The sequence below is a fragment of the Chelonia mydas genome, chromosome 1 (genome assembly GCF_015237465.2).
Source record: "Chelonia mydas isolate rCheMyd1 chromosome 1, rCheMyd1.pri.v2, whole genome shotgun sequence".
Classification (NCBI taxonomy): Eukaryota; Metazoa; Chordata; order Testudines; family Cheloniidae; genus Chelonia; species Chelonia mydas.
In genome coordinates this window covers 96,442,248-96,467,653 of record NC_057849.1, presented here as the reverse complement: position 1 = coordinate 96,467,653, position 25,406 = coordinate 96,442,248, and positions in this window count along the sequence as shown.

Here is a 25,406-nt window from a genome sequence, read left to right as displayed (position 1 = left end):
GCATGGGAGGGGGCAGCCTCCTGCGGCGCTTACCTCAAGCAGCTCCCAGAAACAGCGGCATGTCCCCCCTCTGGCTCCTATGCGGAGGCACAGCTAGGCAGCTTTGCGCACTGCCCTGTTGCAGGCGCAGCCCCTGCAGCTCCCATTGGCTACGGTTCCTGGCCAGTGGGAGCTGAGGGGGCGGAGCTTGGGGTGGGGGCAGCGTACGGAGCTCCCTGGTTGCCCCTACACATAGGAACCGGAGGGGGGATGTGCCGCTGCTGCCGGGAGTCGTGTGGAGTGGGGCAAGACCCCGACCCTACTCCCTGGCTGGAGTGCTGGAGCAGGGCAAGCCCCAGACCCTGCTTCCGGGCAGGAGCTCAAGGGCCGGATTAAAACATCTGGAGGGACAGATGTGGCCCCTGGGCTGTAGTTTGCCCACCTCTGCTCTAGAAGTGCAAATCTTGCCCTTCTTTCAGGATGCACCACCAAAACTTACTCTACCCCAGTGGCTGTTTATTACTCTCCAACTGCTTGTCAGGCTGGGATCCCAGGGATTATTCTACCCCCGTCTTCCTCCTCACCTCTTCTCTATTCCCAGAGAGCGACTGCAGACTCTCCCCTCTCTGGCAGTCCTATCTGCTCTCAGTTTCTAGCTTCATGATTACCACCCAGCTCCGGCTCATCTGGGTTTTATCATCAGGTCAGCCTGGCTTTTTCTGTCACAGGTGCTGTCAGATATGTTATTTGGTCTCTTAGGCCCACATTAACCCATTCAGGGCCCCTGTGGAGTATACACAACATCACACAGATGTAAAGGCATGACATCTCGCTCATCTGGAGGTGCACTCAGGTGCAGCCAGCCCTGCAACCATAACATGTCTCTCAAGAATTTGTAAGCTAGAACCAACGGTGTCAGCAATTTGATTGTATGAATCTCTACTTCTAGGAGTCCATAGGAGTGAGTATTAGCTGCTAAAATCATGCTAGCTTTAAAAGAGTGTGCATGTCAGGGGGAGGGGCAGGGGAGGAGAGCGAGGCAGTGAATTATAATAACTTACGTTTAAAAAAAAAAAACACCTATATATAAACAGCCTTTTGTCACTGAACATCAGCTACATTAAGTAAGTTTTATGTGCCCCTCAGCTGTAAATCTCAGAAAATCAGAAACCATTAGAGTCCTACTCAGCTGCTAACACAGGGATCAGCAACCTTTGGCACACAGGCCATCAGGGAAATCTCATCAGGGCTGCGGGAAGTGGTGCTGGCCGAGGAATGTGCTGGCCGCTGCTTCCCACAGACCCCATTGGCCTGGAACGGCAAACTGCGGCCAGTGGGAGCTGCAACCGGCTGAACCTGCGGATGCTGCAGGAAAACAAACTGTCCAGGCCTGCCACCGGCTGTCTCTGATGGGCCATGTGCCAAAGGCTGCCGATACCTCCTCTAATTGCTAGGAGGCAGGGTTTCTCTCATTGGCACTATTATCCACAGTTACTCCTCCTTTCCTCCACTGGTTGCACACCCTCACTCTTCCTCACCCCCTTTGAATAAAGCATCGTTCAGGGATACCTAACACAAACAATAGTTTGTAACAGCTAATGAAGTGCAAAAGTAAAGCTCAGTGATTAACATCACAGAACCTAGCGTCTAGAACTGTTGCCTTCCCCACCTCTTTTGCCTTGGGGGCATGACCATGTTTGAATGGGAGAAGTAGCATAGACTGTTGTTCGGCATCTCAAGAAGTTACTGATTTCTCACTGCTGAAATAAGCACATTTGTGGTACCATCAATCAGCACATCTTTCAGGACATCACATGGAGCCCCCTTCCCCTGCCCATAAATGAAGCTAGCCCTCAATTTAAAATCTGCCCTGATGCTGGCTGGCATCATTCTGTTGACCCATTAGAGAGCAAAAATAGCTGGTGACCCATGGAGTACAGTTGAGCAGAATTCTCTACTGGTAGAATCATTGATTACTGTGTGTGACACTCTGTACTCAAGTAGCACCCTGGAACCCCCATATTCACCATTGTCATAAATTAGGATATGTTTTGTATAAAGTATACCTTCTGAAGTGTCATTTTAAAAGTCTTGATTTGATGAACATAAATATCCTGTTGGACTGTATGTGCTATCATTGTATGTGGAATTGTGTGTTACTGAAATATGTTGTGGGGTTGGGAACACCCAGAACCAGCCTTTCAGTTACAACAAAGGAGTAGCTATTGATAGCCAGAGGGTTCTTAATGACTCATTAGCACACAATCCACTATCCCAGAGACTTCTTGGAGAAAGTATGTACGCCATGGGGGTGGACTAACACACATCACAGTAAGGATCTTTCTAGCAGCTGGAAGAAAGTATAAAAGAGAAAGATTTTCCCTATTCCAACATGATGCAAATGGTGTAAGAGCCACTATGGTGGTCATGTGTCACCTCAGACTCCCACAATACAGGACAGGTCTCTGTGGGCCAGATCCACAGTCCAAGGTTGATTTGCACTAGTGGAGCAGTGCGAAGTGGCTAGGCTACAGATCAGGCCTTCATCAGGCCTATAGAATTGGTGACGAAAAGCTGAGTATAGACTGATGGGTCATGATGTTTATGAACTGTCTCTCTGAAATGAAAGTGAGTCTACATATTTATGCAGGGTAACTTTTTCCCAAAGGACCTAAGTGACAAAAGCCTAAGTTCCATTTTCCAATACCAATGCGTGCTAACTGTTGGTAAATGCTGACTTTTTAATATTGACTACTGTCTAGAAAGCCTCCCAGTGACTTCAATGAGAACTAGATTAAAGCCCTGGTTTGGAGACGAGAGAATAGACTCTCTCACATACTATGCAATTATAATCTGAATAATAGTCAACAATCTTCCTTTTTTCCCTTTGTGCAGTTTTTCACTTTGTAGATGCCTTTGCAGGCTTTTATCTATTCTAGGAGTCCCACAGGATGAGAACATTCATGCTAATTCTGTAGAATGGCTGGATAGTAGTTTCAGGGAACTGTTTGAGAAGCACTTTCAGCCTCTGGCTAAAATGGGAAGTACAATTATACAAAAGGAAGGGGAATTAAACTAAGAACAAGGATAAAAAGAATAATCTGAGAGAGAAAACAAAGAAACATCACTTGGATCTCTGCAGCCTTGGCCTATTACATTTTATCCTATATATGGAAATGAAACTCCAACTTAGATATCCTCATCAGCTGAAAAGCATGGAAGAGGCCTGGATGCTGGTAGCTACAAATAAGCTTTTTTTGGTGAAAGAAAGGAGAGCACAAGCAGGACCTCACAACACAATTATTACTTGAATCATAGTTCTTCTTTCTAAGGGTTACATAAAGCCAGGAGACAGATGTCCTCTCTAGCTGCATCTTGATTTTAGTAAGGCTTTGACCCAGCTCCACAGGACACTTTCATAAGCAAACTAGGGAAATGTGTTCTAGATGAAGGTGGGTGCACAACTGGTTGCATGACTGTACTCAAAGAGTAGTTATCAGTGGGTCATGGTCAAACTGGGAGGGCATATTTGGTAAGGGGAGGGGTCTTGCAGGCAGCTGTCCTGGGTCCAGTACTATTCAAAGTTTTTATTAATGACTTGGATAATGGAGCGGAGAGTATGCTTATAAAATCTGCATATGACACTAAGCGGGGGCGGGGGAGAGGAGTTTGGAGGACAGGTTTAGAATTCAAAATGACCTTGATAAATTGGAGAATTGGTCTGAAATCAACAAGATAAAATTACATAAAGATAAGTGCAAAGTACTACACTTAGGAAAGAAAAATCAAATGCACAAATACAAAGCAGGGAATAACTGGCTCGGTGGCAGTACTGCTGAAAAGGATGTGGAGGTTATAGGGGATCACAAAATTGAATGAGTCAACAATATGATGCAGTTGCAAAAAAGGCTAACCTTCTGGGGTGTATTAACAGGAATGTTGTATGTAAGATATGGAAAGTAACCGTCCCACTCTAGTAGGCACTGGTGAGGTCTCATCTGGAGTACTGGGTCCAGTTTTGGGCACCACACTTTAGGAAAGATGTGGACAAATTGGAGAGAGACCAGAGGAGAGCAAGAACACTGATTAAAGGTTTAGAAAACTGAGCTATGAAGAAAAGTTTAAAAAAAACAAACACTAACTTGGCATGTTTAGTCTTGAGAAAATAAGGCTTGAGGAGGGACTTGATAACAGTCTTCAAATACATTAAGGACTGCTATAAAGAGGACAGTGATCAATTGTGTTTCATATCTCTTGAGGTAGGACAAAAAAAATGGTTTAATCTACAGCAAGGTAGATTTAGGTTAGATATTGGGAAAAACTTTCCAACTCCAAGGATAATTAAGCACTGGAATAGACTCCCAAGGGAAGTTGTGCAATCCCCAGTCACTGTCTAAATCTAACCTATTCTTACGAACATCCAAACACTTGTCAGGGATGGTCTTGGTATACTTACTCTGCCTCAGCACAGAGTGGATGGAGTAGATGACATCTTGATGTCCCTTCCTGCCCTACATTTCTATGATGCTATCTTTCCAGGTTTTTATGAAGTATTTGAATGGATCCTTTTAAGTTACTGTAGGATGTTGCATTTTGCCTCATGTATTCCTATTGAATATTATTTCCTATAAAAAAGGCATTTGTGTATTTATCATTCATAAGAATTTCATTTTCTTCTATGTGTATTTTTCAATTTCCAGTGGATATGTATGAATTGTAGTGTTGTCCTTTTTTGATCCATGCAGCTAATCAAAGTTTTGGGCCCCGTGGTTGTTCCAGCTGCAAGTAAAAATTGATGGACTCTGGTATTTTTTTTGATGCAAACTTATTTACAAGGAATATACAAAATCCTTTTTCTCTGAATGCAGAAAGAATCAAGAACAAAAAGAGTAGTTTCTTATCTTACAGTCCCCAAACTGCTTTAGCTAAACCCAAAAGCTCTCTTTTTCCAGGATCACGTTGTGCTTACAGGGTCCTGCTTGGCTTTCTTGCCTTTCCCTCTTTTTCTTTGTCTGTTCAGTTTCTATGTGAGCTCTCTTCCCCCATACACACTCCCCTACCCAAATTAATACTCAGCCAAAAGCGCCGGGAGAGGTTCACACACACACTTGTGTCTTTGGTGGGGGTTTGTGCTTACAGTTATGTTAATGACAGGTGTGAACTCAACCTTTAAATCTCAAGAGGCTTTTAACTCAACCCAAAAAATTAACTCAGATCAGTTCATAAGAATATTAAAATATGGAGCTTATAACGGTACAGATATATGGAGAGTACTGTAGATTAAGAAATGGTGTAGAAATAGTTGGTGCTTTTTTCTTTGAGTGGATTATTCATAGCAAACCCCATCACAAATCTTGAAAATGTGGAAAAAAGTCTATTACTGAGTAATTAATCCCTACCAAGAAATGCAATAGCAAAAGCACAAAGATCTGTGAAATTACTAATAGGCCTAAAGGACAATTGTAGGATAGGTATCTGAACAATAGTGAACATTATCTAAAGATGTTCAGGTATACATTAATGTAGTATTTTTTGTAAATTTCATCAGCATGATTTAGGGAGTTTTATAAAATACCTTGTACCAACAGAAAGGTTAGAACAAATAGGGTTCATGAGAAATTGAACTGCTATTCTTAAAAAAGATAAAAACAATTTTTTTTTCAATATTGCCAACAGACTGTTTCATCAACCCAGGAGCTAAATGGGCCTTCCAAATCACCTGGTCTAAATGGGTATGGAGTGACATGCAAGTTAATGCACTGAGGAAATCCCCACCAACACAAGAAGGTGGGTTGATGCCAAATCCAAGGGAAAGAACATCTGTCATGGTGAAGTTGTGAGCCCTGACTACAACTGGGAGACTAATCTGATCCCTACACAGCATCCAAAATTGCTTCTTTGAAAGCAATAGCCTGCAGCACAGAACAGAAACTGGATACCCGTTAAGAATAATTTCCTGTGAATGAAAGAATTTTGAATATTGGGATTCAAATCCACAGGCTCTGATGAAAAGGCACAGGTAACTGATACTAAGATTGAGGGATTTGAATTTGTTGCAGGAAGTAAATTAAAGTAGACTAAGCTTTTAAAAATAAATAGGATAGCAAGGAAAAACAAACTTCAGTGAAGGAATATGAAAATATTGGGAATCCCTGAAGGTGTGGAAACTGGGTGGCCAGGTGTTTGTTTTGCTGCTTCGTGGATGAAGGAAGTGCTCAATCCAGAGAATTTTCCAGACTAAGGCTAGAATCATCATAGCCACTACCTACGAAGAAACAAAGTAGCAGTAACTGTCAGAATTGGTATCTTTGTTTGTGAATCTCTGAAAGTACCAAGTCAGTCTTAGGCACTAACTACAAGGACAAGGAATTGTTTGGTCAGTCTGACATCTTGTTCTCCAAAGACCACCGAAAAGACAAACATTTGCTAATGCATGGCTTCAAATGGGACTTTATGTTGCTTTTTTCCTGCACAAATAAGGATTAGTTATGGTGGACAGACATTTTTAACTCTTCAGATGAAATAGACTGAGTAATCATGGCATTGTACTGAATATATTAGGCTGTTGCTCCTCTAAATGAATGGAGCTATTTTGGGATGAACACATGAGCAACGGCATCAGAGGCCTGGGCCAGAGGGGGAGAAAGTACTTGCAACAAACAAATGTATCTAGAAGGAACACAAGGAAAGACTTAGGTGCATTAAAATCATGAGCTTTCAAGTGGTGGTGTTTGGAGGAGGCAGAAATTAAAACAAAGAAAGAGGATAGCATGGTATACAGACCACACTGAGGAATCAGACAACAAGATGGTGGCTTTTGTGGGAGTACCTAACTGAAAAGAGGGTGACTGGATCCTGGTAACAACAAAAGATGGGGAATGGGAAGAAAATAAAAATGAATGGAGTTGCTTAAGTGAGCCAGAACCATAGAGGTCCCCCAAAAACAAAGAGTGAGCCTGGGAATAGTGTGTGTATATGGGAGCTGCTATAGAGAAATGCTGTTGATGGGGATGGTGGCTAATATTGCTGTGCGGGCGGTGAGAAGATCTAGATCAGTTCACATTGATTCTAGATCTAGCCAAGAACTGTGAGCAGAGGTAGCATCTTTTTGAGGTTTCCAGTTTCAATGAGTCATATGCAGATATGACGGGTGGGTGTATTCTGTGCTTCAACATTTGAGAAATTAGAAGACAGACTGAATAGCCAGTGGCATAATTTCTGCATGGAGAAGTTATTGTCAAACCCAGATATCAAGACATTGGAAATAGAGAGACCCTTGCTTTATCCCATTGAGTTTTAAGTTAGTTATTCTGTTCCCCTCTCAAACATAAAGCAACAAGTGCAGTAGATATTTTCAATTTGGATAGTCCCCCTCAGTTCAAATAGCAGCCCATCTGAGTGAAATGAAGCCCTAACTATAGCAGTATAAATAAGAACGAGTGTTTTCATCCGCTTCTCTGACCTGTATTCTGGCAATACTTGTCTTTAGCTAAAGCTCTAAGGAACCAAAGGGTCAGTTCCAGAGGCACCCTACCTTTCTGTGCATGTTGATTTACTAATCATGAATTCCCTTAAAATAATGGTGTTGTAGCTGTGTTGGTCCCAGAATATGATAGAGACAAGGTGGGTGAAGTAATATCTTTTATTGGACCAACTTCTGTTGGTGAGAGACAAGCTTTTAAGCTCTGCAGAGCTCTTCCTTCAGACCTGTCTCCTTCAGCAGCCAAAGTTGATCCAATTAAAGACATTACCTCACCCACCTTTGTCTCTAACATTGTAGATGTTGAGCTGCTCAGAACATTTTCAACTTAATTTTTCCCCTTGGGAAATGCCATTTCATCAAAACCAAAACATTTTGCGGAGACATCTGTTTCAACAACTTTTTCCAATGGAAATGCGTCTGAGGGCCAGGGTGGATTCTCTGGATTATGAGAGAGAAAGTCTAAAGTGACTTTTCTCATTAAAAAAAAAAATGGGACATTTTAACACAAACTTTTGAAACATTTGGCTTTCATTCCGATTGGGAACGAAAACAAATTTTGACATCTCAAAAGTCTGTGAAACAGAATTGTCAATCTCTGGCCAGCTGTAACAGATCTGCAAGCAATACCTTAAATATTTTATTAATGAAAACATTGTAAGAAGAATTCATGTGGCACTTCAGCTTTTTTTAGCCTCCTGACTACTCACATTTGATTTTGTAATATATTCTAATTTATTGATCTGTTTCTTGCTTGGCACAGGAATACATTTTGGGAGATTAAAAGAGAATTTCATGTGCACAAACTTTTAATGTATTTCATGTGCACAGAGTAATCCAGTGACAAGAGGCCAAACTTTAGTAGTGTTTTTCCCGAGATCCAACATGGATTACTGTAATACACACACTATGCTTTCAGGGCCTAAGTTTAGTTTCTTACCGTCTTTATTATAACTTCTCTGCTTTTAGAACTTTTTCCTGCAAGACCTTTATTGTATCTCTCTCCCATTCCTCCAGACTCAGCCTCACCTCTGTTCTTTCTTTCTTAGACCTTCTTCTCTCCTAAAGAAACAGAACTTAGGATTAGTGGAACAGTCCATTCAAAATTTTATTTGTAAGAAATTTCACAGTTAGAAAGCTCAAGGGAGTGTGAAATTTCCCAAACTGCTTTCAACTGAGCCATCTTGTACAGAACTAGGCATTGGAAGAGGAGATTAAACAAGACTGGTTAGCAAAACAGGATAAACAGACATAGGCCCAGATATTGAAAGGTATTTAGGCTTTGCTGTGCTCAGTGTTGCAACGCCTAACTGATTTAGGAGCATACATCTCATTTTGCAAATCTCATTGAGAATAGATGGGATTTAGGCTTTTAGTACCTAAATCCCTTTTGAAAGGGAGATTCAGGCTCCTAAATCAGTTTGTTACAACCACGAGCAAAGCAATGTCCAAATACCTTTACAAATCTAAGCCATGGTGCATATTTATAATATTGCACATGCAGCGATCACCATTAAAAGTCACAACATGGTAGTAAGTAAGATAACTAGTCTATTATATAGCTGACAAATGTTGCTTTTTAAATAGCTTCTCTTGGACCCTCTACAGTTTTATTTAATGTTCATTAGACTGGCATGAGAAAAAGAAAGATACCAGCTAATTGGTTAGACAGATATTGTCAAAGGCAGCAGAATGCAGGCAGGGAATTTGAGACATTTAATAGCTGTATTAACACTCCTCTTACATATGAGGAAAGAGCCCTTTTCAAGGACAAAGGAAACCAAAAAGTACAAGCTGGTTTAATGGTGTAAAGTGTAATGCCTAATAACTGGCAAGCAGCCCAAACCTGCTGTACTTGTTGAAATAGGCATGCGCTCAGGACTGGATTAATGAAGAGGCCAATGAGGACCATACCATGAGAGGCTAGGCCCCTCTGGCTATTAAATATCACAATGCTCCATCAAAAATGGAATATGGAAGAAGTTCTAAGCTTTCATCAACACTTAATGGTATGAAAACAAAAGACATTGGCTCTCTTCATTGAATTTTTTTCTCATACAGATCTCACAAAACACATTTATTTAAAACAATTGAATGTTTTAACCAATAATTTTTACATATAAAAAAGAAAATGCACCAGACCAAGTTAATAATTTTTGATTGGACATCATATCATGATTGATTAGAGACCTAGAGGTCTCTATGTTACCTCTACAGGAAAGTCTGTGCGCTCAATAGGCTTATGAAAAGGAAGGGGTTTTAATTTTGTTTTAGAGGGGGAAAAAGAACAAACATGTTTTTCTATTTTTTAGTTGTCAGTGTCTTGAAAGGTTCTTGGAAAATTTAATAGCAAGGTGCAGGGCTTCTTGACATCAGTTTGGTTAGTATGTTTTAGAAAAAGAAAGGAGAGTAAAGTTCCTGCAGGGAGAGGGTGACCTCTCCATTTCTTCCTCCTCAAGTTTGTGGGAGTGTTTCGCTTAGGGTGACCAGATGTCCCAATTTTATAGGGACAGTCCCAATAGTTGGGGCTGTGTGTTATATAGGTGCCTATTAACCCCCCCCCCCCCGTCCCAATTTTCCATACTTGCTGTCTGGTCACCCTAGTTTCCCTTTAAATTTTTAGCCTCTCTTTCTGTAAGAACCCTTATGTGTGTCTTGGGGGGGTGGAGGGGGGAAATGTGTAAGAGGAGCCAATGTTTAGCCAGTATATTCTCCGAGGGGCAAGGACATGACTTGAACATTTTAGGTACTAGCGCCAAAACGTTCAAACTCAGTGCCTAAATTAACCCTCTAAATCCACACTTAGGTTCCTGAATAAAGAAGATCTAATGAATCTAAAAAGATACGGAGCATCTACTGTCCCACATAACTCACTGGGAGTTGCAGGTGCTCAGCATCTTTGAAAATAAGGCTATTTTTATTTAGGTGAGGGTGTGACTTTAGGCATACATGTGAAATAAATTGACCACAGAAAATATAGCCTCAAATCTTCATAGTTGGTATAAACAACATTGCAGATGTCAAGTGAGTCAGCAATGTAATTTGTTTTATTTTTGTTTTTAAACAGAGGCCTAACCAATAACTATAGTGGGAAAATAAAGTAACATATAATGGGGAAGCTACAGCTATTATAATGGGTGGCTGTATTATTCCACTAGAGAGCAAAGAGTTCAAAAGAAAAGAAAATGCTTCAGAATGTTTATTTTCCTGTACAGCCCTATTTTTTAAGTGAGTAATAACAGTTCTTTGCTACTCCATAGCACAGGCAGGAAGTACTATGGCAACCAGGCTGCAGAAAGGGTGGAGGGGAAATGTTGCTTAGCAACATGAAGCTTGAGACAGGCAAATACTGGTTTAAAGCATAGCTTTAACATTAAAAAACCCACAAAGCATGGCTAAAAAAAAGTCAGTTTCTTAGATCAGAAAGAGACAAAGAAAATATAGATCAACTGAAGCAAGAGTTAGACTGAGATGTAGAAGAGGAAATAAGTGAGAAATAAAGGGAAAAAAATGAGATGATAGCTTGGAAAAAAGTTCTTAAAATATTATGTATCTAAAGCGAAGGTTTACATATCAGAAGAGAAGGTTTAAATTGACAATGATGGATTGAAGCTTTTATTTTCATGAATGTGCAAATTCAACCGCAAGGATAGACATTATAAATAGAAAACAGCTAAGACTGTTCCACATCACATCCAATACTGCACTACAGTAATTATACTCTGTAGTCTCTTCTATTGTTCATGTTCTGGGATAGTATGAAGAGTGGACTTTATTTATCCAGTTTGATCTCCTAAGACCATTATTTAGTGCCAGCTGCCCTTACATAAGTTGGTCCTATAAAGAACTCAGAGGGGATTGTCCATTCTTTAGGAAGACGACAGGAGGAACTCCTGGATATTACCACCAGTACTAATAATATAGCCCTCACAGTATGATAAGCACTGTACAGGCAAGAAGAGATGAGTATAATATATTTAGATTAAAAATAATTAAAAAGATACTTACCCAAGTTCAAGGCACCCTAACACATTAATGCTGCTGGGATTTTATATATTATTAAATGAATCATTAAAATGGGAACTCAGCCAGCCAGGACCTACCAAAACTCCTTTCCACCTCTATCATTATGGAAAGCCCTCCCCCAAAACCCTCCCAAACAGGGTCTTTTGTAGCATGCCTGGAAAAATCACCTAATTCGGGCTATTTCTGACCAAGGAGGAAAGCAAGTTCCAAGGTCTCAGGACCCTCACAGAGAATGCCCAACCAGCAGCCCCTTTGCTTTTATAATGAGATGATCCAGCTCGAATGCCCCCACTGTTGCTATGGCAGTATAGCACAGGGACAGAGGATCCTTCAGGCAGCTGGGCCCCAAGCCATTTAGGGCTTTATAGGTCATAACCACACATTAAACTCCACCCAGAGACCAACAGGCAGACAGTGCAGATCTCTGAGCACTGGTGTCGTAAGTTCCCAGTGAACCACCGTGGTCTGCACCAGTTTCAGTCTCCAAAGAGTTTTGATGAAGAACCAGTCAAGGGGTTGTGTGTGTCAGAGAAGTTCTCTGTTGGAAAATGCTGATTTGACAGAAATGAGACATTCCCCGGGAACGTGTCAAAATGTCAATTTCATCAAACCTTTGAGGGAAACAAGGTAGGCCAGCCTGTCTGATTTCCTGCCAAACAGACTGCTTGTCTGCCCAACAGCTGCTGGGGAGCAGTGGTTCTCCACATCCCAGACTCCAAAGCATAGGTTGTGAAACAAAATTCTCTCAACATCTCCAGAACTTCAGAGAACAGCACTGGCTGGAAGTCCAGCAAAGAAGAAGGGACTCCTGTTCCCATAAACCTTGATCTGTTGCCATGGAAGCAAACAAAACAATCTTATTCACAAAACAACAAGCAATTTCCTCAGATTGGGAGGGACTCAGACCACCTATTGAGGCAACAGTCTTGATTAGTTTCTGGTGGTTGGTATGGTAAGTCTGCTGTCCAAGATTCTGCAGACGCTTTGGTGGAGGAAAAGAACTTTTTATAGTGTGTCTGTACAGGAGGCAAATAAAAGAATTACAAAGGTCATTTTTCCTGAAACAGATCAGCCCCAGCTCAAGACTTTTGCCACCAGCACTCCAGCCATTTTCCTTCTCACTTCACTTATTGCAGATCACCCCTTAACCAGAGCGATCTGTGAGAATGAAGCTGGTGAAGATGACACATAGGGGGCCACCTCATCAGTGGTAGAAAAGACAAGACTATGATAATGCCCTATCAAACCACAAAAGGAATAAGCTGTTGATGGAACAAGATTCTCCCTCAGAGCTCTCTGGAAGATTTCTGGTTCCAACAATCTCCTGGGTTGGACCATCAAAATAGGTCCCACACCTCCAACAGGCGAGATGAGCTCTAATCTCAAAGTGCAGGAGATAATGATCAGTCCATGACATAGGGTTAAGACCCAAGTGCCTAACCTCCAATCCCAATCAAAAAGCCAGGCCCAAAGAGTGACCGGCTGTATCAGCTGGGCCAGTAACTACCTGGGATTGGTTCATGGTGGCCAGGAAGTAAGAAGATTTATTTAACTGCAGATTAAAGTTGTCAAGAACCTATAAACAGACAACATACTGACAAAGGCATGGGGATGGGACTATTATTTATCATTTGTATTACAGAAGCACCTAATCAGTCCCAGTCATGGACCAGGACCCCCACCATGCTAGGCACTCTACAAACATAGAAAAAGAATGATTGACTAGAGATGTATGGCATGTATCTCACTAATTCTAGGAGTTATTTAATGTTGTGTTTGGGTGGGGTGAGGGGTGAATAGGTCCCCTTGGATGATGCCTCCCTTGGACTGGTAGATCTGGTAGCCTATTTTCGAGGGTGTATTTTTACTTCTGCATTTAAAATTTTAAATGTTCTCTGCTTCCAGTGTCAGATACATTGAGCAAACTCAGAAAATAATGATCTTGTACACAGATATAAAGCTGGCCTCCAAATTCATGCTGTGGTTGCAGAGGACAATAGACACAGCAGAAAGAATAGTTCCCCTACATGGGGAAGAGACAGGACTTGGGAGGTCTGCCCAGAGGACACCCTTCCCCACACATCTTACAGCAGAGCTCCTTATGGAGTCATTGCGCAAAGCCATGCAGGCTGTTTGGAGCATTGTGAGGAGGTGTGGAAGGGGCAGTGGATTCAGCCATTTCTGCTCACTGAACTGGGTGTCACAAAGGAGCTGCTCAAACCTTAGGTTTGCAATGGCAGCTGCAAAGAGGCATTGCTGAATATCCAGGACCTGGGGAGAGAATTCTGTTGTGCCCAGCCGAAGTACATACCCAGTTACTCTAGTTGTGCACTAGGGCATGCCGGAGAAACAACAATTCCATTTCCACAAAGACTTTCAAAATGTGTTTTCAATCACACACCAGAACAAACCCCAAACCTTTTCAAATATTTTGCAAAATGGAATTTTGAAGGGCAGGTTTTCTATTCATCCGTCTGTCCTCTCTGGAATTAACCAGGGAGTCCACCTTGGACCTCAGAAACTTTTCCATCGAAAACACCATCAAAATCAAGACATCTCCATGAAACACTCTAGTGTCAAGCCAACAGCATTCTCTGATTAAAAAATGTTTAGTTGAAATATTCCAATCAGTTCTGTGTACTGTGCTAAGGAGTTATCTTTAAAGAATAAATTACATACACATTCACCATACTTTTCATTGAAGATCTCTCTGGTAATTATGACACTAATTCACTGAAGGAATGTGGAACTATCCAAAAAAGTAAATGCATGGGACTCCTAAATAGCATATTCTAAACCCATGTGATGTATATGCTCTGTTTAAACAGACCTTCAGTAAGAGATACTTGAGTGGTGATCTCTTTCCTTTGGCCAGTATAATATTACATAATTTTGCATTCAAGTTGGGCAGAGGCCATTGCTTCCCCCAACAGCTGCTGCTAAACGAAGTGATAATTCACAATGACACAAAGGAGCCCAGCTTGTGGGTGGTTGATATACAGTACTGTTTAACATGACACATACAGTTGTGGTATTAGCAGAAGGATAAAACTCAACTTCTATCACATTCATAGGGTTGTTTAAAAGCAAAAAGTTGTCAGTATGAAAAAAAAGGTCTTTAAATGAATTTTAAAGATGTGAACAGCAGGCAATTTCCTGCGGTTTCGATCACAAAATTAGGATACAAGCTACAAAAAGAAATCAATCTTGCTTTAACGTGATGGAAGCTGACTCAAGGCACTCTCCCCTCAATTCTTTTCCCCTTTGTGTAATGGAACTCTTAAAACTTGTACATTAATTAGATTGGTTGTGATGCAAGACACAGTACACAGAAGCATGCTTCACTGTGAAAAGACCACAAGCTGCATTCACAGGCAAACTTTTAAGTGCTTCACTTTGAAACTTTAATTATGTTTATCTGAGGTATGCTTTTGAATTATCTATTGACTTCACACATACACTCAAAAGAGCACATGTTAAGTAGACTATATGTGGTAATACTGTCATATTTTAGCAATAGGAGATGTTACACTGTAATGCTTTGTCGTCATCTAGTGAAGAAGATGCAAAAGATAGATTAAAAAAAAAATATTGCTGACTGCAAGCAAGAGTCCCTGTTCATGTCATGCATCCCAGTCCTGAGCGTGGCGGGTTTGGTCACAAAGACCCCTTTGGGACTTTCACTTGACATGCTGGAATTACCTCTGAGCCCATTTTCTTTGTCATCTTGGGACTCCAGAACCCTGCCTTGTTGAGCCAGACACGCTAGTCTGCTGCAACACAGACCCAGGTCAGGTCCACACCCCCAAAGCTGCAGACTTTAACCAAAAAGTTTTTAGCAAGTCATCTATCTCCTGCACCCAGACACCCAGCTCCCAATGGGATCAAAACCCCAAATAAATCCATTTTACTCTGTATAAAGCTTATCCAGGGTAAACTCAAATTGTCCATGCTCTATAACACTGATAGAGAGATATGCACAGCTGTTTGCTCCCCCAGGTATTAATCACTTACTCTGGGTTAATAATAAAATGACTTTTGTTTATTTAAGTATAAAAAGTAGGATTTAAGTGGTTTCAAGAAATAACAGACAGAACAAAGTAAGTTACCAAGCAAAACAAAACAAAACCATGCAAGTCTAAGCCTAATACATTTAAGAAACTGAATACAGGTAAATCTCACCCTAGAGGTGTTTTCACAGACTAGACTCATTCTGAGTCTGGGCCTAATCCTTTCCCTGGTACAATTCTGGTTAGTTCCAGCTCAGGTGATAACTAGGGGTTCTCTCATGACTGCAGCCCCCTTTGTTCTGTTCCACCTCCTTTTATATCTTTGGCAAAAGGCGGGAATTCTTTGCCTCTATCTGGGTTCCCACTCTTCCTTCTAAATGGAAAAGCACCAGGTTTAAGATGGATTCCAGTATCAGGTGACATGTTCACATACCCTTTGAGACTTCATTACTCACTGGATGGCACTCACGTATACAGGAAGGCTCACAAGTAAACAGAGCCATTTACAACCAATTGTCTTAGTTAATGGGAGCCATCAACATTCCAACCCACCATTAATGGCCCACACTTTGCATAGTTATAATAGGACTTCAGAGTAATACCTCATATTTCTAGCTTCAGATACAAGAATGATACATTCATACAAATAGGATGAACACACTCAGATTATAAGCTTTGTAATGATACCTTGCAAGAGACCTTTTACATAAAGCATATTCCAGTTACATTATATTTATAGTCATAAGCATATTTCCATAAATGCATCACAATGACTTACCGGTGCAGCACCTCCTGGTGGTGATCCTGAGAATTAGCTCAATTCTAGCCTGGAGCGCCCTCTGCTGGCCAGTAGCTCACCTGCTACCGGCCCCATATCCCTCCCGGACCCTGGTACCCTTTACCTCAGGGTAGTAACCTACAGTCTGGGTCTCCCCTCCCAGGGGAACCCCCCCAACCCTATCTTGCCTCAGTGTCTAGCCCCCACTCACTGGGCATCATCTAGCTCCCAACTATTGGGGAAAACTGCAATCCGTATAGGTCATTCAATCATTGGCAAGGGGTTAGGACCTGCTGCTGCCGCCGCTGCCTTTACCTATCCCCAGGCTGCCCCTCTGCAGCCCCAGTACCTTTTTGGACTTTTAACAAGGCCTGCAGCCTGGGGGTTTACAGGCTGGAGCTCCCCAGCTCCTTTTGCCCTTCCCTAGCACTGCTCCATCTACAGTACCCTTTGCTCTACTCCTTCAGACAGCTAGGTCCATCTCTCTCCAAAGCTACAGAGAGACTCCTCCAATGTCTGGCCCACAGCACTCTTATCAGGGCCAGCTGGGCCCTAATTGAGCTGGCCACAGCTGTGGCTGCTTCCCCAATCAGCCTAGCTTGGCTGCTTTTAATCCCTGCCTATTGGAGTGGGGCAGCTGCCCCACTACAATAAACATATGGAGTGCAACGTCACACTGAGACAAAGAGATTTTTTTTGCTTGTATAGTTCTTCTGTATCAGTGAGAGAACCTCTCCACTTTCTCATCTATTTAACAGTCCCTACTTTCTGACACTCCCTGGCTTTGCATCTTGTGCAGGCATTTGCACTGGTGCAAAATGAGCACTCAGTTTGAGCAAGGATAACCGACTACACTACGTGCAAGGCAGTGGATAATCAAATTTGTGTAGCCAAAATCTTAGGGTGGATTAAATCTGCATGAATGTAACTTCTGCCTATTCTTTTTGTTCTTTAATTGTCTGGAAGTTTTCATGGGCCAGCTAGAGGCTCTTCCCTTTCCAGAGGGGCTCAGTGGGCTACTTTCGAATGAAATTATTTTTAAGCAATGAAGACTGGCAAAGTTAGGACATTGTACTTTGGATTTTAACTCTATAGGCTGAAGAAAGCTAAAGGCAAGCAATGGGTAGATGGTGCCACCTGCTATGTTTCTAACATGACAGCAACAATCTGAAAAACAAATATCCTGTTTTCCTAAAGCCAAGAGAGTCATTACAATCTGTAAGGAAAGATAGGGAAATGAAATAAATAACCCCTCACATCATCCAGGATACTGGGAGTTGTATGCAGGACAAGGGATGGAGAGCACAGAACGGAAAGTGCGCCAAGAATGGTAACTGCTTCTTAGAGGCATTATTGGCCAGCCTCCTACACAGACTTGACTCACACACCTACCTTTAGTGATTTGATTTTATAATGAAAACAGCAGTTTGTCCATAAGATATGCCAGGCCCCAAAGGCCTCCTCATAGGCTACGAGAATCAGAACAGACCTTGCCCAGGTGGGGCCAAACTCTGGGGGCAGCAGGAACTCTCTCTCAACAACAATAGGCAGTAGGAGGGGCAGGGAGAGGCCAGCTGAGGCCCCTTGCCCACCCCACCCCTTCATAGCCCCTGGACTCCAGTGATGTCAGCCGTTTGCTTTTTATGATCTGAACTCAATTGATTTGTGTCTGCTGACTATTTGCAGCAGTCTTCCCTTCCCTTCCCCTCTCCCTCAAAGTCTCACCAGCCTCACTCTCCTTTCTTTGTGTCCTCCTTTCCCTCTGAATGTCGACAGGTGCAATCCCAGGGTGCCCCCTCATGGCCTGGGGTGGCTCCCTGCAGACATCGTGCCCCAGTTTCCCTCCAAGGTCCCTGGAAATAATTTACTGAGAGCCAAAGGTCTTTAAAGTAATATTCCCTCCTCTCCTGGGGTCTAATTTATTAAGCACTGTGCAACTCCTAAGAGCACCCCTTTAAATTCAGGATTTCACAGCCCTCCTAGAGACTGTGTCCTTTTAAATACTGGCACCCCAACCCACAAACTCACTACTTTTCATCAGGGAATCACAACCCTCTTTCTAGGGACTGTACTCCAGCAGCTTCCTTAGCAGCATCTTTCCCTAGCTTGGAGCCTCCTTTTGAGTCACCCATGCGCAGGGTGATTGATTGTCCTGAGGGGGATCTAATTACCCTAAATACCTGGGGTAAAAGGGAGCCTTGCCTATCCACTCTATAAGGCTCCTAGTCCTGGGCCCTCAAAGGAATAATAACTTGTGTTTTTCCCTATAATTTCCCTCTCCCAGGCACTAACTATTTCCTGGGACCATCTTCCTCCCAGTGTCCAGTTTGAGTTATTCTGGACACCTGAAATGGGCTATTATTACCCTATCCCTCATACTACCTTAAATGGTACCCTGTTATGAGCCTCTTCTCCTTTCGTCCTCCTCCACCCCACTCTCTTGCTCCTATTTACTCATTCTCCTCCTTCCATTCATCCTGTTCCTTTAAATAATAAGGGAAATGGATAAACAAAAATAAAAAGACAAAGTAGAACTAACAAATTGTGTGTGCGTCTTCACCCGTATCACTTTCCCACTTTCTGTCCATTCTCCCCAGGCTTCATTTGACTAACAGAAGGGGACTAACATGAAGGGGAAGGGAGTCCAGGAGAGCTGGCTGTATTTCAAGGAATCCCTGTTGAGGTTACAGGGACAAACCATCCCGATGAGTCGAAAGAATAGTAAATATGGCAGGCGACCAGCTTGGCTTAATGGTGAAATCCTAGCGGATCTTAAACATAAAAAAGAAGCTTACAAGAAGTGGAAGGTTGGACATATGACCAGGGAAGAGTATAAAAATATTGCTCGGGCATGTAGGAAAGATATCAGGAGGGCCAAATCGCACCTGGAGCTGCAGCTAGCAAGAGATGTCAAGAGTAACAAGAAGGGTTTCTTCAGGTATGTTGGCAACAAGAAGAAAGCCAAGGAAAGTGTGGGCCCCTTACTGAATGAGGGAGGCAACCTAGTGACAGAGGATGTGGAAAAAGCTAATGTACTCAATGCTTTTTTTGCCTCTGTTTTCACTAACAAGGTCAGCTCCCAGACTGCTGTGCTGGGCATCACAAAATGGGGAAGAGATGGCCAGCCCTCTGTAGAGATAGAGGTGGTTAGGGACTATTTAGAAAAGCTGGACGTGCACAAGTCCATGGGGCCGGACGAATTGCATCCGAGAGTGCTGAAGGAATTGGCGGCTGTGATTGCAGAGCCCTTGGCCATTATCTTTGAAAACTCGTGGCGAACGGGGGAAGTCCCGGATGACTGGAAAAAGGCTAATGTAGTGCCCATCTTTAAAAAAGGGAAGAAGGAGGATCCTGGGAACTACAGGCCAGTCAGCCTCACCTCAGTCCCTGGAAAAATCATGGAGCAGGTCCTCAAAGAATCAATCCTGAAGCACTTAGAGGAGAGGAAAGTGATCAGGAACAGTCAGCATGGATTCACCAAGGGAAGGTCATGCCTGACTAATCTAATCGCCTTTTATGATGAGATTACTGGTTCTGTGGATGAAGGGAAAGCAGTGGATGTATTGTTTCTTGACTTTAGCAAAGCTTTTGACACGGTCTCCCACAGCATTCTTGTCAGCAAGTTAAGGAAGTATGGGCTGGATGAATGCACTATAAGGTGGGTAGAAAGCTGGCTAGATTGTCGGGCTCAACGGGTAGTGATCAATGGCTCCATGTCTAGTTGGCAGCCGGTGTCAAGTGGAGTGCCCCAGGGGTCGGTCCTGGGGCCCGTTTTGTTCAATATCTTCATAAATGATCTGGAGGATGGTGTGGATTGCACTCTCAGCAAATTTGCGGATGATACTAAACTGGGAGGAGTGGTAGATACGCTGGAGGGGAGGGATAGGATACAGAAGGACCTAGACAAATTGGAGGATTGGGCCAAAAGAAATCTGATGAGGTTCAATAAGGATAAGTGCAGGGTCCTGCACTTAGGATGGAAGAATCCAATGCACCGCTACAGACTAGGGACCGACTGTCTAGGCAGCAGTTCTGCGGAAAAGGACCTAGGGGTGACAGTGGACGAGAAGCTGGATATGAGTCAGCAGTGTGCCCTTGTTGCCAAGAAGGCCAATGGCATTTTGGGATGTATAAGTAGGGGCATAGCGAGCAGATCGAGGGACGTGATCATTCCCCTCTATTCGACACTGGTGAGGCCTCATCTGGAGTACTGTGTCCAGTTTTGGGCCCCACACTACAAGAAGGATGTGGATAAATTGGAAAGAGTCCAGCGAAGGGCAACAAAAATGATTAGGGGTCTAGAGCACATGACTTATGAGGAGAGGCTGAGGGAGCTGGGATTGTTTAGTCTGCGGAAGAGAAGAATGAGGGGGGATTTGATAGCTGCTTTCAACTACCTGAAAGGGGGTTCCAAAGAGGATGGCTCTAGACTGTTCTCAATGGTAGCAGATGACAGAACGAGGAGTAATGGTCTCAAGTTGCAATAGGGGAGGTTTAGATTGGATATTAGGAAAAACTTTTTCACTAAGAGGGTGGTGAAACACTGGAATGCGTTACCTAGGGAGGTGGTAGAATCTCCTTCCTTAGAGGTTTTTAAGGTCAGGCTTGACAAAGCCCTGGCTGGGATGATTTAACTGGGACTTGGTCCTGCTTTGAGCAGGGGGTTGGACTAGATGACCTTCTGGGGTCCCTTCCAACCCTGATATTCTATGATTCTATGATTCTATGATTCTATGATTTGGTTTGGGGGTTTTTTTGGTCAGACTATAAACACTGAGGCTATGCCTTCTTTCTTTCTGCATATTTGTACGATGCCTAAAAACAGTTAAAGCAACAACTTAATGGTGCTTTTTGGAAGAGGCTTTATTACCCTTCTCCAAAGATATCTCAATCAACTGACCAACTTTGCTTTTACCATGAGCTGCCACTGACATAAAGGCATGGGATGCCACTTTCGTCTTTTAAATTATCAGTAGGGTAATTCCTTTTTTACATATGCTAATTACCAGTATTTTGATACCTGAAACATGCCCCGAGCTCCTGGTCTGTCTCCCATTCATTATCTGCAATAACTGAGATGTTGGGCAGAAAGGTCAGAGATGGGGAAATATCTGAAACTGAAGCATAACATTTGCTTTTGGAAAGTGAAGCACTGAGCCAAAGAGAACAAGAAGCAATAATATTTAGTGCTGCTTGACTGACTAGCAATGCTCCCATCTTCAGAGCAATTGCAAATCTTTAAACTCTCCAAAATATCCCCTTGGCCTACGCAACTCATCTAAATGTGAGACTTATGGAAGGTAGGGAAGACTTTATTGATGGATAATCAATGCAAGAGGAGAAAGGGGCTCCAGGTAGCAGTGAAAAAAACCCTTTAGTCACATTTTCTAAGCTCTTTTTAATTGTAATGGCCACATGGCAGCAATCACGGGTAATAAAATAAAGAATGGAGCAACCATTAGGCATAAAAGTAATTAACAGAGTTCTGAACAGGCTAAATTTATTCCAATGTCAGCCCTTAACAAGTAATAAATATTACTTATGATTAAGGTATAAAACATTCTGGAATCAAACCAACACTTCGTGGTATTTGCCACACAGGCTACTGGACAAGATGGTCTAATTCAGTAAGGCAAATCCTATCTCCAACAGTGGTCAGTTCCAGGTATTATGAGAAAGCGCAAGAAATGCCATGACAGACAATTGAAGAATAAATATGCTCAGGGTAGAAGTTTCTTCTTAACCCACATAGCCATCCTTCTACATAACTAAATTTATGTACAAAAGAGTTAGAAAGAATACACTATAATCAAAGGATGAAAGTGTTGAGTCATGATTTAAAGTTTCCTCTTGCTACCCAGCCTTTATCAGCTAGCAGTTTCCAGTAGCCATTGTGGTAGAAATGGGATTTGAAGGAAGGCAGAGATAGCGAGGGTGTTCTGTGATGACAGTGAGAAGTTAAGAAGAAAGGTGAGGGTTATTGGGGGAGAGGGGGTAAGCAGGTGAGAACTCACAGTGTTAGTGTGAAGGAAAGAGTGAGGGTAGGGAGGAAAAAGGAAGTAGGATTTTGTTGGTCTTCTCTTTGAAAAATGGCCTTCACCATTCCAATCACTGGTAGAGCTGTACTGGTGGAGGTCTTATTTTCTTTGTAGACACAGCCCAGTTGCAGCAATGGCCAAAGAAAAATTGTCAGAATTTAGCCACCTGTCCCAAAATATATTTTACAGTCCTGTTCAATCTTTTGAAGCCAAAGGTTCATCATCTCTCAGATTCTAGGGGCCATGTTTAGATACATACTTTGCTCCATGAAAATTCATTTACAAGCCATATGTCATAAATGGATGGAGATGTGGGGCCAGATCCGCAAAGGTATTTAAGCATCTAGCTCCCATTGATTTTAGTAGAAGTTGAGCACTTAAATACCTTTGGTGATCTGGGCCATAGTTCCTATTTATTCATTATCTTTTTACTTGAGTGGTTTGGAGGCTTTCCAGGCGGGGTATATGGTGCACATATGGCCATGATATATGCAGAATTAAGACCATTTACTTATCTGAACATTTAAAATTTAAAATGATACTATTAGTCATAAACATTTCAAAAAGCTTTTTCAAATGAAAGTTTACCCATCATGGGCCAATTTCTGTTGCCTTACATGTACAAGCAGCCCCAATGAACCTCAGTGGCATTAACCCACAAAAGTAAGGCCAGCAGGATTTGGTCAAACATATATTTACCATAAGGAATTGTGAAAGAAATTAATGACACTCAGGGACATGTGAACTTCATTGCATGACACATCCATGGCCAATAATAAAAATTCAGTTAAACAGATGCCAATGCGTATTCTGGGATTTGGTAATGTAAACCTCTTAGGATATACTTGGATAGAAAGTTAAATTAAAAACTGCAAAGCTTTCAAAAATCACAGAATAGATACAACTCAGCATATTAATTCATATCTTTTAGCCACTAATAGTTCATGTTTGTTACTCAGACTTTATTCTATGAGGTTATGATTGAAACAAGAAGAGCTAAACATTATAGTATCAGCCTAAAACTTGTCTGTTGTCATAGATAAGAACAGAGGAGAGTCACAAGGGGAATGGATGGCAAAAGAAGGCCCAAGAGCAGAATTTGGTCCAACATGTTTAACCAGGTAACTAGGAATCCAAAATACACACAGTAAACGAGATTAATCTAGAATATAAACCTACTGATGTCAACGGAATTACAGCAGGGCTGTATTTAGCTCAGTCTGTGCAATATGGACCTGATTCAGTAAATTCTTGACTTCTGAGGGGCTACTTGTGTGCTTAAAGTTAGGCACATGCTTAAGTACCTTGGTGAATCAGGGCCTAAATAGCCACGTTAACATTGCTATGGAACCAGGGGCAACTCTACCAATTTTGCTGCCTCAAGGAGTCGCTGCCGAATTTGCCACCGCCGCAACAGCAGCAGAGCTGCTGCCGAATTGCCGCCGTGCCTGGAAGAGCAGCAGAGCTGCCACGCAAAAGCCGCCGCAGCAGGAAGAGCAGTGGAGCTGCCGCCGAATTGCCGCCACGGGACACGGACCGCAGTCCCATTCTGAATGCTGCCCCAAGCACCTGCTTGGAAAGCTGGTGCCTGGAGCCGGCCCTGTATGGAACGGTTGAGGAACTGCTGCATCTGAAACATGAAGTTTTAAAACGTCATCTGTTTGAGTCATTTATTCTCCCACTCCACATTTGCTTAATATACTTTAATTGGGCAAAGCATCTTCTTCCTTCACTCACCTAATTCAAAATGGCTAACCAGATTTTGTTCAGAGTTTCTACAAAATTCATTTGACTGAACCAAAGGTTAGAAAATGCCAGTTCCAGTTCTGTATCAGTGAAAACAGGGGGTATAAGGAAAGAGAAACTGCCAATTTACAGCTTTTGCTATTGCAAAACCATCTTAACAGGATTCACTTCACACACCACTGAAACATATTCACTTCTGGGATGGAAGGTGGTAGTCATTTATCTAAATACAACAACAGTACACAACAATTTTATAGGATAGGAAGTAAAGCAGAATCTCATATCTATTTGAAACTGCAGGAGAAACATGCTTCCAGCCTATCCATTTTGAACTTTATTCAGCACACTGAAGTTAACATATCTTCTCTGGGGAAAATACAATGGGGTCTGAATGACAAAAAGTGGTCAGGACCTTGGTTTTGCTTATTATTCTGAAGACAGCACTTTACCCCCACCCCCAGCACCATGCTGGGAACAGAAGTGTACAGTCCACTGAATCATTAACACTATTATTTTTGGCATCTTGGGTTTTCCACAGAAGTCTCCCACCCAAATACTGATAGGCATGACTCATCTTACCTTGTGAAAACTGACAAGCTCACAGCAGGGGTGGAATGGCTACAATAGAATAAGAACTATAGTGGATGTAAGTAACTGGCAATAGACTACTCAATATCAGATTATGACATAGTCTCAAATAGTTGCCAAGTGTTTGGCATTGTTGCTCTCTCTAATACATACCAAACCAGGAGCATAAAATAAATTGTCTATCTGGGGATGCTAGAGTGAAAAAATAATAAAAGAATAGCTACTGAAAATTGTTTTTACTTTATCTATTATAGCAGGGGCAATCCATTGATAACTTACAGTTTGTTCTCTTCATCGGAGGAGGGGTACAATTATCTGCTGGGCTCATCTCCCTGAAGTCCCTCTTTCCCCAGAGTATCAGCTGGTAGACGGGGCCAGGGTGCAGGTGTCTCCTGCATCAGGCTCCGCGGAGCTCCTTTCTTCCCAGGCTGGGAAATGGGTCAGCAAGCAGGGTATCCTCTTCTTGTGAAGCGGAATTGTGTGTGTCTGAGTTAAGCTCAACTGTCTGTGCTTCTGTAACCTTTGCGTGGGTGAGAGTTCACTTCATTGCCCTTCTACAGTGCCCTGAAATTACCAACTCCCATATAAAAGCAGCTGGAGACCCAGAATTTAGCCTCTAAGGATTTTCTGCTAGGATCGCACAGAGTCAATGTCCCCAAATTCGAGTCCCCAAAAGAACAAAAGGAATGAATTTAATTAAGTACCAACTTTATAAAATCTTATTGTTGGGGACACTGAGCACTACACTAGGTAACTCGGGA